Source organism: Cryptomeria japonica, chromosome 5 (assembly GCF_030272615.1).
Source record: "Cryptomeria japonica chromosome 5, Sugi_1.0, whole genome shotgun sequence".
Lineage (NCBI taxonomy): Eukaryota > Viridiplantae > Streptophyta > Pinopsida > Cupressales > Cupressaceae > Cryptomeria > Cryptomeria japonica.
The window spans coordinates 314,744,010-314,762,542 of record NC_081409.1 but is presented as its reverse complement, the minus strand read 5'-3'; positions in this window follow the sequence as shown (position 1 = coordinate 314,762,542).

Here is an 18,533-nt window from a genome sequence, read left to right as displayed (position 1 = left end):
TGTTTTTTTAAAAGAGGAAAGGGGATTAAATTAAATAAATATGATTTATTCATTTAATTGATTGTGAATTTGGTTTAATGAATTAATTGAAATAAATTTAATAATTTATTTAATTAATAGGGGAATGATTGAAGATGAATTAATTAAATATTAATTTAATTAACTGTTGGCTAGTGGGTTTATTAATCAAATAAATAGTAAATATTCATTTAATTAGATGGACAGATTTGTGTGACCACACATTTCATACTATGTATGCTATTTCGTGTTTTATCCATCTCTTGCTCCAATAGGTTGAGGATCACTAAAGAATTGGCCATTCTTGAGCATTATCCCTCTTTGTTGAGATTAAACATGAGATTATCTGCTTGGATTTGGTGTAATTTGTGGGTATGGCACAAAGATTATAGATTCACAAAGGAATCACCCTCTCGGGTCTTGCAGAGCTGAAAGTATAAAAGGATTTGTAGAATCCTTGTCATAGTTGGTCCAAGTTCTAGAAGATATTGATAGTTGGAGTTGGATTCTCTATAGATAATCTAAAGAATCAACTTGGTTTTAGCCTCTTGTAGTGTAAACCCTTTGGGGAACGGACACAAGGTCCCACACTTGGAGGTTGTTTCCATGTTTCAAAAGGTTTGCACGCCAAGTGGGATTGACTTTCAAGTTATTTCATTAGACTTCCATTGCTAGATAAAGAACTTAAACTCTCATGCTAAGGATCCAATGTTTCTTTCAGCATCCCATCCTTCAAGAGGCTCGCTTCAAGCACTTAGTGACTCTGTTTTTCTCTCATAATTTGGTTTTAGAACAAATTTGTTATTTTCATGCCCTACTTTCAAACAAGGGCATCTTCTAGATGTATTTTTCAGTATTTAGAACTCTCATTTTCAAATTCTAAAAGAAGGAGAAGTAGACTTCCATTATCACCAATTAGGAGTGCTAAAGATTTAATCACTACACCTCTTAGGTCACATTCTACCCTTCCACCTATTAGACCATCACAGTCTAGGATTAAAACTACTCATTTGAATAGACCATTATTCCCTATGGCTCTCCCTAGATATGAAATTTTTGCCACCTTCAATGGGGATGCTCCTCTTGTTTTAGCCCAGAAATATGACATACCTATAGTTGTATTAAAAAGTATACTTTTATTTAATTGGTGAAACTTCTATTACCTCAATAGAACACATTCAAGAGATTGCAAATATTTGCACTGTCCATGATATCAGAGGATAATGTTTCCATTAGACTCTTCGCATCATCACTTAAAGGAAAATCCTTGTAGTGATATATAGGATTTCCACCTAACTCTATTCATATAAGATGAGTTGGGAGAGAAATTATGTAGACATTTTGAGGATAAAAGTGACCATTTATCACTTATAGAGTAGTTAATTACTATTAAAAGAGCACCTCATGATTTCATGGGAGATTTTAACTTTAGATTTCAAAAGAGATGGGATAGAATACTCACTTTAGTGAAGCCATCTTCCAACCACACCCTCTTATATTATTTAAGGGCTCTTAATAGTGATGTAGCTACCTATGTAGGGTGAAAATGGAATCGAGTAAACAAAGACCTTAATTGACTCTCATTCACTCATTGGAATATGAAAGAGCCTAAGGAGATAGTTCACTTTGACTTCCTCTTGTAAAAGAGAGTAAAGGAATATCTTTGGGGCATCTATTTCTTTGCTGCTATGAGGGGAAATGAGCCAAATTTAAACAAGAAATTAACTAAGCTAAGGAGATGAATGGAAATGACTATATAAATGCAATAACAGAGAAATACAAACTAAAACTGAAAATAGATTATAGAAAAGGAAAGAAAATTTATATGTGCACCTATCACCAAAAACCGAGCCTGATTGAGTCGGACCAGGGCATTGCACGCCTTGGTCCCTATTACTGTGCTGACCTACAAATCTGGAATCTACAACCTGAAGACCTAGGAAGCCAAACTACCAAAATCTGTTGGAAAATGTAGAGGGCCAAGGAATTGGGTGCTCCATTCCTAGGGATTTGGGGTCTTCCTCTGGATCTGGGCCTATGACTGTGAATCCTGGTTTTCTGAAAGATCATAGCTCTATCAAATTTCTAGACCTGCAACTTGAAAATGGTGTTTGGGTGACTATATAGGGCTTTGCCTTAGTAAAACCCCTTTTTATGGTTATTTCCACCTCCACAAATAGCCAATGTAATATTGGAATGTGTGTGTGGCCTAGAATCTCATGTGTTTGTAAGATCCTAATGAGCAAGAATGCAAAACTAGTGTTCTACCCTACACTTGAAGAAAAACCTTGAATGAATATAATGTAAATGTAAATGTTTCAAATCACAAATGCAATTATGGATTTAAAGCAATAATGTAAATCTGAAAACAAGTGATTTAAAACTCACATAGAGATATGAAAATAAAATGAAACCATACCAAACCCTAAGGGAGAGGTACAAGCCAATCAAGAGTCAATGATCTTCTTATTATTCTTCAATATATCCTAAGATTCAATTGATGATGAAAATTATTGATGAAGACTTGATGAATGCTTGATTTTCTAATTTTAACTTCATATAAACCTGCACATTCACTTCACAAGAGGCTCCTTCAATTGTTAGAGTTGTTAGATCCTTTAAATAAGGAAATGAAAGTTTATATATATGAAACCCTAACTTTTATTTTGATCATAGGCTAACCCATAATTGATATAATTTTGCACAAAGCTAGATTTAAACATTATGATAACAGCAAAACATGATCCCAAAATTTGGGGAGAAGAAGTTGAGACCATGGTGCTGCATGATGGTTCAACCAACTTTTTTCTAAATTTTTAGGGATGCAAGGTATCATGACTCTAAATTTAATCCTAGCTCTATGTGACAATCCAAGGTGTTTAGATATGCGGAATTAGGCCTTGAAAGTCAAAATAGGACCTTTTCAGGACTTAATGATTAATTAGAAAAAAAGATAAAATAAAAAAGGGGCATGGTTAGGGTTAAGGGCCCAATTTTATAATGTATGGAATGATAAGAGAGGACTTTAGATCTAATTAAATTAATAATTAAATTCCTAAAGGATTTATTTATAATGAAAAATGCAACACACTAAGGCAGGTGCTAACCTAAGCGTGGAATTGTACAACCCTAATTAAGGGTGTACAATTTACTATGCTACACTACCATGATATAGTCAATGGGTTGGATGACCATATCAGATGTATATGATGTAACCATAAGGGAAAATTTGTTTTGATATAGGTTGGAAAAATATCCCCAAGTTGTGCAATGTCTCTATTACTAGAAATTCCTACTCCACAACCTATTTTGGCCCCCATCCTAGTTGCATCTACAAGTCAGCCATCACCATCTACTTCATATTCAAACAAGATTTACAAGCTCAAGGCTATGATATAAAATCTTGGAGATGGGTTAGTCACAATAAAGAGACAATATAATCAAAGAAACAGATCCTATCAAAATCAAAATCAAATTCAAAATTATCAGCATAATAGACCACCATTTAAAGTGAAAAACCAAGCAATCTATGCAAAGCCCTTAAATAGTGTAAGTCATTCAACTACAAATAACTCTTAGGCTATTGTTCCAGTGCAAAAAAAGATTTCTCAAGAGCAAGATTGGTGTTATGCTTGCAATCAACCTGTAATGGGTGAAAAATTAGGGTTTCCACCACAAGAAGGATGAAAAATGCTAATTTTTTCTTAGTGACCTATTACATTCAAACGAGGGTTAAATATAATAGATTTAGTCACAAACCAGTAATGATAAGGACTAAAAATACTAATTGGATTCAAGGGGTGGATTTGTTTACCCTCTTTTGTGAGTTGAATTGCTGAAATTAGGGTAAAGTGCTGAAAATGAAGGTAAAAACATGGAAACAACAAGTTAAAATCATCGAATTGAGACATACACCTAGATCTAAGAAATATAAGCAGGTTTAGATTTCATCCCCGAAAAAGCTCCAAAAATGTTGGGACCATAGAAAAATTTTCCCAAATTCTCTAAACTTGTCACACAACAAAAGGGGTTGATTCATCTTTGCAAATAATGTTGATTTTGAAGATTGTAGCTCTGTACCTATTTCATGCACATTGAAAGAAAGGGAAATAGGTGGAGAATAGGGGCTTGCCTAAGTCAAACCCCAATTTTGGAATTAACCATGAAATTGAGATAAAAGATAATTGAATTACTATAAATGAAGATTCTCCTTTTGAGGGAGATGTTGAATAGTGACTAAAAATGAAATGTTATACCTCCTTGTGAAGTTTTGTTTGTCTCCACACAAGATTAGGGTTTCATGAAGTCTTTGACAAAATAGGATGTGAATTTCCTCTTCAATGCTTGAATCTTGACTTTGTTATTGGTCCAAGGCTTGAAGAAAGACTGATTACTTGCTCAATTTTTTGAATGCTTGATTTCATGTGTGTGTATGTATGCTTGTATCAAATGTATATCCAAATGAGAGGGAAAAGCTTCCTTTTATACTTTCCCATAAAAAAACTTTCTATTTTTCTGACATGAGCCGACATAGAGCTAGGTTTATGCTCAACTTTGAAATAGAATAAAAGGGTTTTAAAAGGGGCCCAATTAGGGAGGACCAAAGCGTGGTACCCTTGTCCTAATTAGGACTAGGGCATGGTGCTCTGGTCCTACCTCAATTTAGGGCTAGGAAAAGGTGCCCAATTGGTGCAAAAATAAAAAAATGTAGTCATACTTGAGGGGGATATGAGGAGAATCTGGTCGCGATTAGGCCTAGGAGCACAAATGCTAAGGTAGAGACCCAAATGTGGTCAAAATTATACAAGGGTGCAATTTTTGGATGCTACATTTATTCCCCACTTTAGTAGGAGTATGAAGTCAATCATACTCTTGGTAAAGTACAAGGGTTCACATTGAAAAAATTTCACCGAGTCAACAAGGAGGCAAGATACACCAAGCCCCTAGTGGACTTTAGGATCTTACAAATTTGATGACAAGATAAAAGGGACATCATGAGAGAAAGAGAAAGAGATAACCATGACTACAAACTAGTAAGTTTTTCTTACTATGAGTCATGAAAAGAAAAATATCAAAATTATGAAGCAAAATACTAAGTTCTCTAAGTAATTTCAGTATCAAGATATGCAAAATTGAGAGATCATTGAGTAGAGTGTATGCCCCCATGTTAAAGAAATTGCGTACACCCTATCACAAGAAATTGTTCTAAGTTAGGATACACCCAAAAAGACAACCATGTTATCACACTAATATGCCCCCACAAAAGGGAAAATCAAAGGATAATGATCACAAGACAAAAAAACATGGAGTGGTCTTGCTTAACTCTAGGGTTAGCATGATTTTTATGATAAATAATGTATATCATGCATATAATTATCCTCATCCCCCAAAGAAAGAAAAACAACCATGGAAGAATAGCACATGCATCATTTTAGTCAACATGGTAGAGGCCAAAAGAGATCTCAACATTTTGCATCATCCTCAAGTAGACAACACTAGGGAAAACAAATATAAGAATTGAGAGATAAATAGAAGGTCAGAAACAAGCAAGAAAGGAGAGAGAGAATCTATGACACAAATAAATCTAATCATGGAAATCATCTGCCTCCCAATCTTGCTCATCATTTTTTTGGGAAGGTGGATGAGATGCAATAGGAGCCACTTAGAGAATGGTAAATGGAGCTATCACAAGTTCCAAACAAGGACCATGCTCTAATGATGAGTCACTTTGTCTTTTACAAGGAGCTAGGATTAATGCATTTGAAAATTGTTTAGATAAATCATTGTCAACAACAACATATTGATATTCATCTTTTGAAATATTAGCATCAACATTTCCACCATGAACAACATTATCATATATTTCTTCATCAAGATAAAAAAAAAAAAGGAGCTCTAATAGAAATAGAACTTGAACCATCATTTGTATTAATCATTTTATGTCTTGGAGATTTAGGTTGAGCCTCTTGGTTAAGATAAGGTTGCAAAAATTCTATTATGTCAACAATTGGTGTCTTCAGAGAAGAAATGGTTTAAGAAGCAAGTTCACAAGCCCTAGCATGATGTCTCTGTTGGTGTTCTCTCACACAACGGTTTCATTTAGTTTTAGTTGAAGGTTGTGAAGGTTTAGGTTCAATAGGCATAGACTTCATTTCTTCTTTGAAGGAAGGATGTATAGGAGATGGTGGGAGCTTCCCTTTGTAAGATGTAGGAGGTGTAACCACACCATATAAAGGAGGAATAGAAGGTGTAGGAAGGATACTAGGTTCATTATGAGGAGGAGGAAAAGGTCTATCCTTAGGAGGAATAATATGTTTATCCTTAGGAGGAAGTGTAGGTTTATCCATAGGAGGAAGTGAGAGAGTATCCTTAGGATAAGGAATATAGTCATTGCTAGGAGGAAGACTAAGTGTTGGATTTCTAGGGTTACTCAAGGATAAAATTATTTCATTTTTCCATTTTTGATAGGATTTAAAGAGCACCACTTCTAGGCTGAAGAGGCTAGATTTGTTCAAACCAAAAGTAATTAAGACAAACATATGCATGCCTCACCATAGAGTGATACATGTCATGATTAACGATTATAATTTTATGATCATGAGGAAATTTCAGACACTTATGGATAGTAGAAGCAATTGCTTTCATGGAAGAGAGCCAAGGATGTCCCAACTTCACACAAAATTGATCATATGTAGGAATGATAACAAAGAAAAAATCTAAGCACTTAGTACCAACCTCAATAGGAAGTGTAATAGAACCAATAGAAAGAGAAGAGAAGCCATCAAATATTTTAATCACCACATTAGATTTATCATATGTCACTTGATGCAATTGTAAGGTATAAAGAAATTCTCCAGCTATCACATTAACCATACAAGTCAGATCAATAAGCACCCCTCATGAGGGTATGTCTTTGATTCTCACAGTGATATATAATGGGCCATTAAGTTCCTTAATAGTCTGACTATGATAAATTGTAATGATAAAGTCCTTAGGAGGTTCTATTTTATCAATAAGGTTCACCACATTATTAGACTCAAGGCCAAGATCATTAGGATAGAAAGAAAGACAATCAGTGTCAATCACATTAGTGGAATGAGAAGGTATTTCCTTTATCATTCATACCAACCACATATATGGTATTGTTATCAATCAAGTCTTGAATCTTACTCTTGAAGGAATAACACTTTTTAGTGTCATGACCAGGTTGAAAATCATATTGGCAAAAAGATTTGGAATCAAAATAAGGTGAGGACGTCTTTGATGGATCAAGTGGTTTAATAGGGGGAAGCTTCAACAGATTCCTTTGTAACAATTGCATCATAATACTATGAAAAGATTCCTTAAGGGGAGTCAATTCTTTTCTAATGTATTTGGACAAAGGATGCACACCTGTTGTTGTGGCTACTACTTGAGTGTTGTTGTTGTCATTGAAATTGATGAATACCTTATTTAGTTTGAACTTCACAAAAGGTTGTTGAGAACTTTCACTTTTATCAGTCAGAGCCATTGAAGAGGATTGTTCCAATTGACTCATGGTAAGGTGATAATAGTGAAGTACTACACACAACTACGTAAAGGAAGTGAACTTAGAAAAGAGATGTTTATCCCTAATTGATTTTTGCAAATTAGAAATGAAAATTCTTTGAATATCTTGATCAGGCACATGAAAAGCAATTTGTGAAAATAGATCTTTATATATACCAATAAAACCAGACACTTTTTCTTTAACACCTTGCTTACAATGCATCAAATTAGTCAAAGTAATTTTAGGACCAATATTATTATGAAATTATTGAATGAAAACATTATCCAATTGTTGAAAATAATTAATATAATAAGGATGTGTAAATAACAATACCATTGCAAAGCTTTATCCCTAAGTGTTCTAGAGAACAATTTAGCCAAAAGTCTTTGGTCATGAGCAAAGTCACTATAAAAAGTTTGAAATGTTTTAACATGAGTTAAATGATCATTTTTTCCATTATAAATCTCCAATTGAGGGACTTCCACATTCTTAGAAGGGATAGCACAAACAATGTCATTGGATAATGGGCTTGCTACATCAAATGTGAGCACATTATACTTGGATTGACATATGGGCGAAAGTGTCGCACACCTATCAGTTGGGATAGACTAGAGGATAGGATGATTATTGGTCCTAATTTACTTGAGGAAATGGATGAGAAAATGGTGATGATAAAGAGTAGGTTGAAGGAAGCAGCTGATCGACATAAGAGTTATGCAGACCAAAATAGGACTTATAGACAATTTTCTGCAGAAGATAAAGTCTTTTTGAGAGTCAAACCTCATAAGAGCTCTATCTCATTTGGAAAATCATCAAAGTTGGCACCAAGATATGTGGGACCCTTTGATGTACTGGAGGTTATCAATCCAATTGCTTATAGATTATCTTTACCCCTTCTCTAGCTCAAATCCATAATGTGTTTCATGCTTCTTTATTGAAACCTTATCATGCTGATGCATCTCATATTCTTGATTGGCAATCTTTATAGGTACAAGATCCAGGGGTGGTTCTAGTGGAGCCCATCTGAATCCTAGATCAATGTAGCGTGAAGCTACATAGAATAGATTTCACTTAGTATAAGGTTTAGTGGGACCAATATTCTGAGGATAGTGCTACATGGGAGGATGCTGAGATGATTGACCGCCATTTTCCTCATTTTCTTTCTTAGGAAATAGTTGCTTATCATTTGAGATATCTTTGAAACAATGATTTTATTTCTATGATGTAAACTTGGATAGCATGTATGCTATTGTTATTATTTAAAACTTGATGTATGGTTGACATTTTTTATGAGATATAATTGTTATGTGATTATTGTTTGAGTAGTAAGACATCAAGACGATGTCTCTTCCAAGAGGGGAAGGATGTCACGAACCATATTTTTTTGATAATGTGTTATTATGAGATATAATGTAGGTTTTTATTTATGAATTGAAATTGAAACAGATAGGAGCATTCATTTGATGATAATGCAGTTGTATACAAATAATAGGAAATGATGTATGCATTTTACTCAGGCAATATGTAATTCGATATCTAGTATTATCTTAATTGGGGATCATCAATGCTGATGAATTATTGAGTGCAAGTGATGTAGGGATAGGTGAACAAAGTTGAAGGCAAGAACATGACTCAAGTAGAGTTGTTTTTAACTTATGACTTCGGTAGACTAGGGGAATCTCACACACCACAATAGAAAAATTGTTTGTGCAAATATGACTTTGTCAAGGCATAATTGTTTGAATTGTGACTTCATCGATGCTTATTTTAAATTGAAATAATTTGAGTAAAAACTAGTCGTTACGTTGATTGCATATTTGAAAATGTCCAATAGTTGAAAATTTAGGGTTAATTAATTAGCGAATTAACATTTTTATTAAATCTAATTTAGAATGCAAACTTTATGTCGACATGATTTCAATGTTAAGAAGTTGATTATTATTTTGTTCATTGGAAAATAATTATTATGGTCTCATCAATTAGGTAATTGTATGGTGTTCGTATGCATAAAATTCGATGATTGTTTATAAGTTATGTTATATTTTTGAAAGTGATTAAATTAATATGGTCAATTTGAAATGATAGGTTTATAATTATGCATGTGTGTATATATATATATATATATTATTAATTTATTAAATATCTTAAAAGTTTTAAGTAGGTTTTCTTTTTATTTAACATTTAATAATAAATTGAATGCAATGTATATATATTATTTAATATAATATTGTTTATTTAAATTAACATTGTAATGCAAAAAGGTGGTGGATGTTTGTTTTAAAGGTGGCGACAATGGGTAATAATCGACTAAGTGGTAGTTGACAAGGCCGACCTCCCCACCAAGAAAGAGAATCACCCCAGGTGATTGCAGATCAGCCCATGTAACTGCAGATTGCTCCATGTACAACAGACCACACCTCGACCTTAGTTAATGGCTAACTAAACCTGCTGACTGGATGTATCCACGGAGATAGCCAAGAAATAGCTCCATCTTTCACTTGTAACCCACAGAAGGGAGGAGTTAACTGACATGTAGTTCCCATGACATGACAAGTCTGTAGTTAACTTTCTCCATGCATGGTAGTTGAAGTTGACTTAAATCCCATGACCCTTGGTGGATGATTTTGCATTTACACCGATCCACGATGAATTAGTAGTGAAGTTTACAAAAGAGTAAAATTACTACATGATCCATGGTGAGAGGAAGTCGACTCATCTTTCCACAACTGTAGAAGATGTTACTTAACCTTCCATCTCTCCAAGACATGAGATAGTTAAAGTTAGAGACTTGTCAAAATGCAGAAAAAGACTTCAATGTGATAACAATAACCGAGCCTCAAACTTAGGAGATATCATAGGGGAAATTTAGAATAAATACAGGCATAGGATCGATAGGAAGGGGGGATATAGAAAATAACAGAGGGGCAAAGAAGATAGAAAATAGGAGAGGAGCAAAGAAGATAGAAAATAACAGAGGAGCAGAAAAGATAGAAAATAGCAGAGGAGCAGAAAAGATAGAAAATATTAGAGGAGCAGATAGATAGATATTAAGTTAGAATTGCAGAGAGAGAAAAAGAGCTATTTTTAGTAGAGACAGACGAAGAATAGAGGATCGGTGAGAGAATTTTGAGCCATCAAGGAAGACATTGACTCATTTAGAGGAGACACAACAAAATTCTTTCCAAACTAGTTTCAAGCGTAAAGAGGTTGAGATCTTATTTCATTTTGGTTATTTTTGCAATAAGGAAAGTTAGACATTAAAGCTTTGTATATAGCATAAGATTTATTTTATGATATTCCATATGTTATTTGTTTTATTGAATATGTGTTATTATTCCTTGAAATGATGAAGAAAGAAATCATTAGGTGGAATATATGTTGAAATAGTTAAGATAGTTGATTTAATTGTTTAAAAATAGTGATTATTGTCAAAGGGATTAGGTTAGATTTTCAATTAAGGAATGTGTACTCATAATTTACTCCTTTATATAAAAGAAAATCATACTTGTGATACACCTTATTTTTACTTTGTATTTATTTGAATAATGTTGATGAAATTATATCTGTTTTTGAATTACGAAAGATTGTATTCATTTAGGTGAAAGAAATGAAATTGTGTTTAATTTATGAAAGTAATAGGGAAGATGTTATTTCAATTAGTCAAAAGATTGTATTCTTGTTTGAGGGAACCAAGCTCTGGATAGGCTTGTGTATAGAAAGTTACCATCCAGGACGAGTGCCGAATATGAAATCTTGGAGAGAATAGTTTATTTTTTCAACTACTTATTTTTGCTATGCATGGCATTATACTTAGCCGAGTAATGAATTGAATTATCCATAGAAATGGATGGAATTCCTTATTTTATGCTCTCTACCATATCCTTGCATGATAATGTTTGTTTCTTAAAAGAATTAGGAAAATTAAAATGCTTGTATCATCTAGGAATGCACCAGATTCCCTCTTGTGTTTTGAATTCTTTGGTTAAAACAATTCGTGTATGGTCGGGTATTCTTGATTGACCAATAATTTCGGGGAAGCATAAGCTTCAAGGTTGGGTAGAAAAAGTGCCTGAATCTTGTTCTCGTCTTCATTCGATGGACTAAAAAGAAGTGACTCAGAATGGAGATTGACAGATGTATCTCGTCTTCTTTCTATTTGTATATTACTTAAGGCAATATGAAAGCCTAAGTAGGGAATAAGGATATATATTGAGCAATTTGTACCTTTCATTTTTCATGAAAATTGTATTTAACTCTTTGATATCTACGATTGTTTTATCAACTTATTAAACTTTCTTTATATTATGTTTGAAATAGACTTCTTAATTGACCTATGAGTTTATTTATGAATAAATTGTAGATTATGTCTTATAGAGTAATTTACATCTTTACACTTACCAGATGTATCTATGTTGTTTGAACTTTGTCCTTCTTCAAATCCTAAGCCACTAGTATCTTTAGATTGCTTCTATTTTCTCAACATCTTGTCCAAGGCTTCTATGCTACCCTCATATTTTCTCCTCATTTTTAGTTCATCCTTACTCTTTCAAGCTCCTTTCTAAGCTTCACTATTTTTGCTTCCAGATCTTGATGTTCATTTCCCTTCTTTATCAGATCAGAGGATGTAACTTCACATATCCTCTTGGCTTCTTCCAACTAGAGTTTAAAGTCAGAGATAACTTGATTGGACTCATCCAGGGGTTGCTTCAAGAGACCTTATTTTTCTGCTGTATCAAGCTTGACCTTCTTGAGTTCTCTTCTTGTCTTACTTAAATCCTCAAGAAAACTTATAAGCTCACCTTCTAGATCCACTTCAGAATCAATGCCTTCTTCTTCCTCATCTTCACCAATCGGTTCATCTAGTGCCATAAAGAGATTAACTTCTCTTTCATTCTCATGGCATTCATCTTCTAATGCACTTTCTTTGTCTATGGCATCATCCTCAATGGTATATAATCTATCTTGCTTCTAGTAGCTTCTTCTTCCTTGCCGATAAACTTTCCTTTCTTTTTCTTTACCTGCAGATCTGCCAAAACTTCTTTTCTCATCTCCATCGGTTTCATTATAGAGACATTTTGTAGCAAAGTGTCCAACTTTACCACAGTTGAAGCATTTGAGTGGTAACTTTCCTTTATACTTACCAGATCCTCTCTTGAGATTTCTGACAAAGTTTTCTACCTCTACATCTCAGTCTTCACTAGATCCTTTAAGAGAAACCTCTTCTTTGCCCTTTTTGATGGAGTTGAAGGTTGTCTCTTTCCTTGAAGATGCTTCACTGGTTGTCCTCATTGATGAATAATGATGAACTACTAAGGTCCTAACCGGTAATGAGAGGGGGGGGTGAATCAATACACACAAAAAAACTACTTCAACACTTTGCCATATCAAAACACAGCTAACTAGTTGTCTTCACCACTGAACTTAACCATAGCAATATCGGTCAAACAAAAATACTTCTGACAACATTCAATAGATCTCAAACCTTGATAACTACTTCACTAATATAATCATGGATGAGTTGTACCAATAATACCACAACCATTTAACAATGCATGCATATCTAACTTAATCAAAACCACACAATCATCACATGAAAATCTCACAACCCATAACACACAGATTTTTCACGTGGAAACCCAGATGGGAAAAACCATGGTGGGAATGAATACCCACAAGTTATTTGTGAACTCTTTTGAAGTCCGCTCTGTTAGGAGCCTAGTCCTGTTAAAGACTTTACAATAAAGGTCCTATTAGGAACCGATCCTATTAGGGATCAACTGGTTAAGGGATGGATATATACCCTGTTAAAGGTTGAAACCCTATTAGGAGTTACCTTGCTAGAGGATTTAAATAACTCAATAACATTGAACCACCTAGTTAGAGGATTTACAACAAAGCTTGTTAAACCTACCTAGTCAAGGGATTTACCTTCTGTTGAAATGGTTAGAAGACAATAGATAAAACACCGATCTGATAACAACACTTCTTGCTAAGGAAAATCCTTTTCAATTCCTCTCTTTTGCAATCACACTCTATAGATTCCTCACTCTAGTTCGACAAGTATCAAATCTCCAACATGCGCACACAAATACAACTTTTTCCAACCACTGCAATAACAAAACTCATCGACCTTATAAACAACAACTAGGTCAGTAGCATAAACCCTAAACCCTACATATTTCAAGTTTACACTTACAAGTGGTCCAATCCTGACCGTCCAAATGCATTACATACAATGAAATGATCTAAAACAGATCTCAAGACATTCAAAATCATCCAATCTTCACCACATCTGAAAAATAGTAACCCATCATGCGCTCTTCAAACACTGCTAAGAAAAATGCTCATTCTCAAGATAGGCATTTAATGCATTCAATCTTCACGCACAAGAACCATAAAGAAATCCTTCACATGCACACAACTGACATTGTATCTCAATCCTTGTCCTTATTCCTTAACTAACTAGTCACAAAACATGATCAGTTGCACCACACAAGCCAAACCAGAAACCCTAGAGCTTAGCTGAGACTACCAACTGATAGTTACACTTGGTGAACCCCGACACTGGTCCACTCCATCTTGTTTGACCATAATCGCTTCTGATCTTCATACCAGTTCATACCAATTCACTTGCTTGAGCACTTATTGAAATCAATGACAACATACATTATCACCGCTCCATCATATGCCAACAATCTCCCCTTTGGCATTGATGGCAATACTCAGTGTATCATTGCTCAATACCTACACCATTCTCAATAACATATACTGGTTAAACTTAAAAGATCACCACCACCACTTGGACTGGTTAGTGTGCACTTTTCTCAATCAATTCTTGCACCACTTATTTCATCTCCCCTTTGCATATTGTCCTTCAAACATATATCTTCTCCTCCTTTGACATCAATGCCAAAGTGGAGGCACAAGCTTCCGAGCTCCACTATGTTTCTTCCCCTATGGAGTAGCATCCTTCAACACATCAATGCTATAAGATTTGACATGGTAGTACCTGCTTGATATGGAGCACACATCTTTAATTTACTTCATGAAGGGGCAAAACCCCTAATGCACCTCTCAAATAGGTAAATGTAGTCTTCAGTAAGGGCTTAGTGAATATGTTTGCTAGCTGCTCCTTATTGGAAACATGTTCTAACACAACCTCTTTATTTTGAACATTTTCTCTTAAGAAATGATACTTAAGCTCAATATGCTTGGTCCTAGCATGCAATACCAAATTTTTGGAAATATTTATTGTACTAGTATTATCACAAAATATAATCACTAGTTCAGATATAATCACTTTGAAGCCATTCAGTACATGCTTCATCTAGATTGCCTGAGTGTAGTTCATAAATGCTGCCACATACTCCACTTTAGCTATAGACTGGGAAATATAGATCTGCTTCTTGCTCATCCATGATACTAGTCTTCCACCAAGGAAGAACGTTCCACCGGTTGTGCTCTTCCATTTGTGCACATTACCTTCCCAATCTACATCAGTAAACACTTTGAGATCAAAGTCATCATTGTATGGATACCACAATCCATAATCAACTATCCCTTTCAGGTATCTAGGAATCCTCTTTACCGCAACCAAGTGGGATTCTCTTGGACTCTTCTAAAAGTGGGCCACTATGCTCACTGCATGAGCAATATCCGGTCTATTATGCACCACATAGTGCAACTTACCGATCATTGACCGGTACTCCTTCTCATCCACCAAAGCTGTATCATATTCGTTTGTTAGTTTGTAGTTGGTCACCATCGATGTTCCAACCAATTTTCTCTCCTCCATGCCAAAGGTCTTCAATACCTCTTTGATATACTTGGATTGGGTAATGAAGGTACCCTCTTTCATCTACTGAATCTATAGACCAGTGAAAAACTTTCTCTCTCCAATCAAAGACATCTCAAACTCCTTTTTCATCTCATCTACAAATGCATGACTCATATCATCACCTCCACTGAAGATTATATCATCTACAAATACTTCACATATCAGAATCTAACTACCTTCAGATTTTAGGTAGATGTTGTTGTCCTCACTTGTTCTCTGAAATCCTATCTTCACAAGATGAGAGTGTAACCATTCGTACCATGCCCTTGGTGCCTCTTTCAGTCCATACAAGGCTTTGTGTAATCTGCACACCATGTCACTATCTTCTGACAAAGAAAACCCATCTGGTTGCTCAATATACACTTCTTCCTCCATGATTCCATTCAAGAAAGCAAACTTCACATCCATCTGGTATACCTTAAATCCCTTGAATGCTGCAAATGCAAGTAGCATTCAGACACCTTCCAGTCTATCCACTGGGGCAAAGGTTTCTCCATAGTCTTCTCCTTCTTCCTGAGCATATCCCTTGCATACAAGTCTTGCCTTGTTCCTTACCACTGTGCCTTCTTCATTCATCTTATTCTTGAAGACCCATTTGGTACCTATGATATTATTGTGTTCCAGTCTGGGTACCAAGGACCATGTTGCATTATTCTCTATCTAGTCGAACTCCTCTTCCATTATCTTTATCCAGTCTTCATCAGTAAGTGCCTCTCTAGTAGCCTTAGGCTCAAATTGGGAAATCATGCAAGAATTTTCTTCCACCTTTCTCCTTGTGAGTATTCTTGCATCTTTGTCCCCTATGATCTACTTCGGATCATGATGCAATCTTACATACCTAGGAATGATCGTAGCAGGTTTCACTTGCTTTTCCTCTTCTTTTTCCACTTCATCTTCTTCTTCACCCATTGAAGCTTCTACCGGTATAGAAACACTGAGGTCTTTGCAATGTTTGTCACTTATTTCTTTCTTAACTAGTTCCCAGAAGGCTAAACTTGGTTCATCTTCTGTTTGCTTGCTACCGGTTTCCCTAGGCTTCTCAGGGGATTCATCAACCCTGACATTGATACTCTCAACAATCTTTTAAGTCTTGCTGTTTTAGCACTTGAGAGATTTTCTTTTAGTGGAATATCCCAAGAATATTCCTTCATCACACTTAGCATCAAACTTGCTTAGGTGCTCACCTCTCCTAATATAGCATTTACTCCCAAACACTTTGAAATAACTCACATTGGAAGTCCTCCTATTCCAAGTCTCATAGAGGGTTTTGTCTTTACCTTTCTTGATGAGTACCTGGTTCATGGTATAGACTACAGTGCTCACTACTTCTCTCCAAAATGTGTGAGCGACATTTCCTTGGATCAACATAGTTCTAACCGCTTCAACCACAATCCTGTTGTTTATTTCTACTATGTCATTCTGCTATGGTGTCCTTGGGGCAGACAATTGCCTCTTAATCTCATTCTCCTCGCAGTACTTATTGAATTCATCAGAAGTGAATTCACCTCCCTTATCAGTCCTTAGGCATTTTATCCTTCTATCGCTCTCCTTCTCCACCAATGTCCTAAAGGATTTGAACTTTCCAAAAGCCTCAGATTTGTCTTTCAAGAATGTGACCCACGTCATTCTTGAGAAATCATCAGTAAGAATCATGAAGTACTGATCTCCCTAAATGCTTCTAGTTTTCATCGGACCACACAGATTGGTGTGCACTAGATCAAGTAAGTTCTCCATAGAAAAAGACTTACCTTTGAATGTTGAGGAAGACATCTTCCCAAGTTGGCATTCTCTAGTTTGTTCAGGAAAGGCAATCCTCTTACTACCTTGATCTTACTAGCCTTTACAATATTGTCAAAATTTATATGACAAAGTCTCCTATGCCATATCCAATTGCCATCAAATTTTTCCATAAAGCACTGACTAATCTTGGCATTCAGCTAAAACAGGTTTCCTCTAGTCTACTTACTGGTGGCAATAAGTTCACCACTCTTTCCAATTATTCTACAGACTCCACCTTTGAATTCCAGTATGAGTCCTTTGTCATTCAGTTGAGGAATACTCAAAAGATTATGGTTAAGGCCTTCCACCCAGTAGACATCACCTGCATTTCTCTTTCCATTTAGTGATATGGATCCTTTTCCTTTCACCATGCAAGGTGCATCATTACCGAACCAGACAACACCATCATCATATTCTTCAAGAGATAGAAAATTTCTCCGGTCACCGTTCATGTGGTGAGAACACCCACTATCAATGATCCACTTGTTATGGTTGTCAATATGTGAGACAAGGGCTTTCTGGTCAAGCAACTCTTCCTTGACTGTCACAAACACTATGTCCTCATTCTCTTCATCCTCAGATTTCTCATCGGGAACACCTCCATCCACTGCATCAAGACAATTTCTCCTACCTACTCCTTTATACTTCCTAAACCTCTCTGGTTCATCCTTATTATCATTGTTAGGACAATTAATAGCTATATGTCCTATCTTATTGCAGGAAACACTTCGAAGGAAGCTTATCTCTATATTTTCTAGTGCCTTTTGGAAGTCTCTTGGCAAGAAGAGCTTCAAACTCCATTAGAATCTCCTCATCATCCATATCTCTACTTGGCCTAGATTCATAACTAGTACTGACCTCTTTTCCTTTTCTAGTCAGTGTGGAGGAAGTAGAGGCTCTAAAGGCTGACTCGGTCTTATGAACACTACCATCATAGCCATTCAAGTCATATGCTGTCAATTTTGCAATAATAGAGTCTAAAGATACCTTGGTTTTTTTGATAGACCTTAGCTTCTGAATAGTGGCAATCCTGATTGCATAGATCAGTAAAAGTGATCTCAGAACTTTACTGACAATAGTGGCATCATCAATTGTTCCACCAGTGCTCTTGATCTCTCCAACCACTATCTTGATTCTTACACCATACTGCTAAATGGTCTCTCCTTCAACCATCCTCATATCTTCAAACTTTCCTCTAGTTATTTCTTCCTTGTCCTGCTTGACATGTTCATCACCACCATAAATGGATTCCAGTTTGTCCCATACCTCTTTCAAATTGTCCTTATCTTGTACATCAATGAACTCTACATCGGACAAGCTGCTAATAAGAGCTTCCATGACTTGCCCATTTTCTTGTATCTCCCTTTTCTG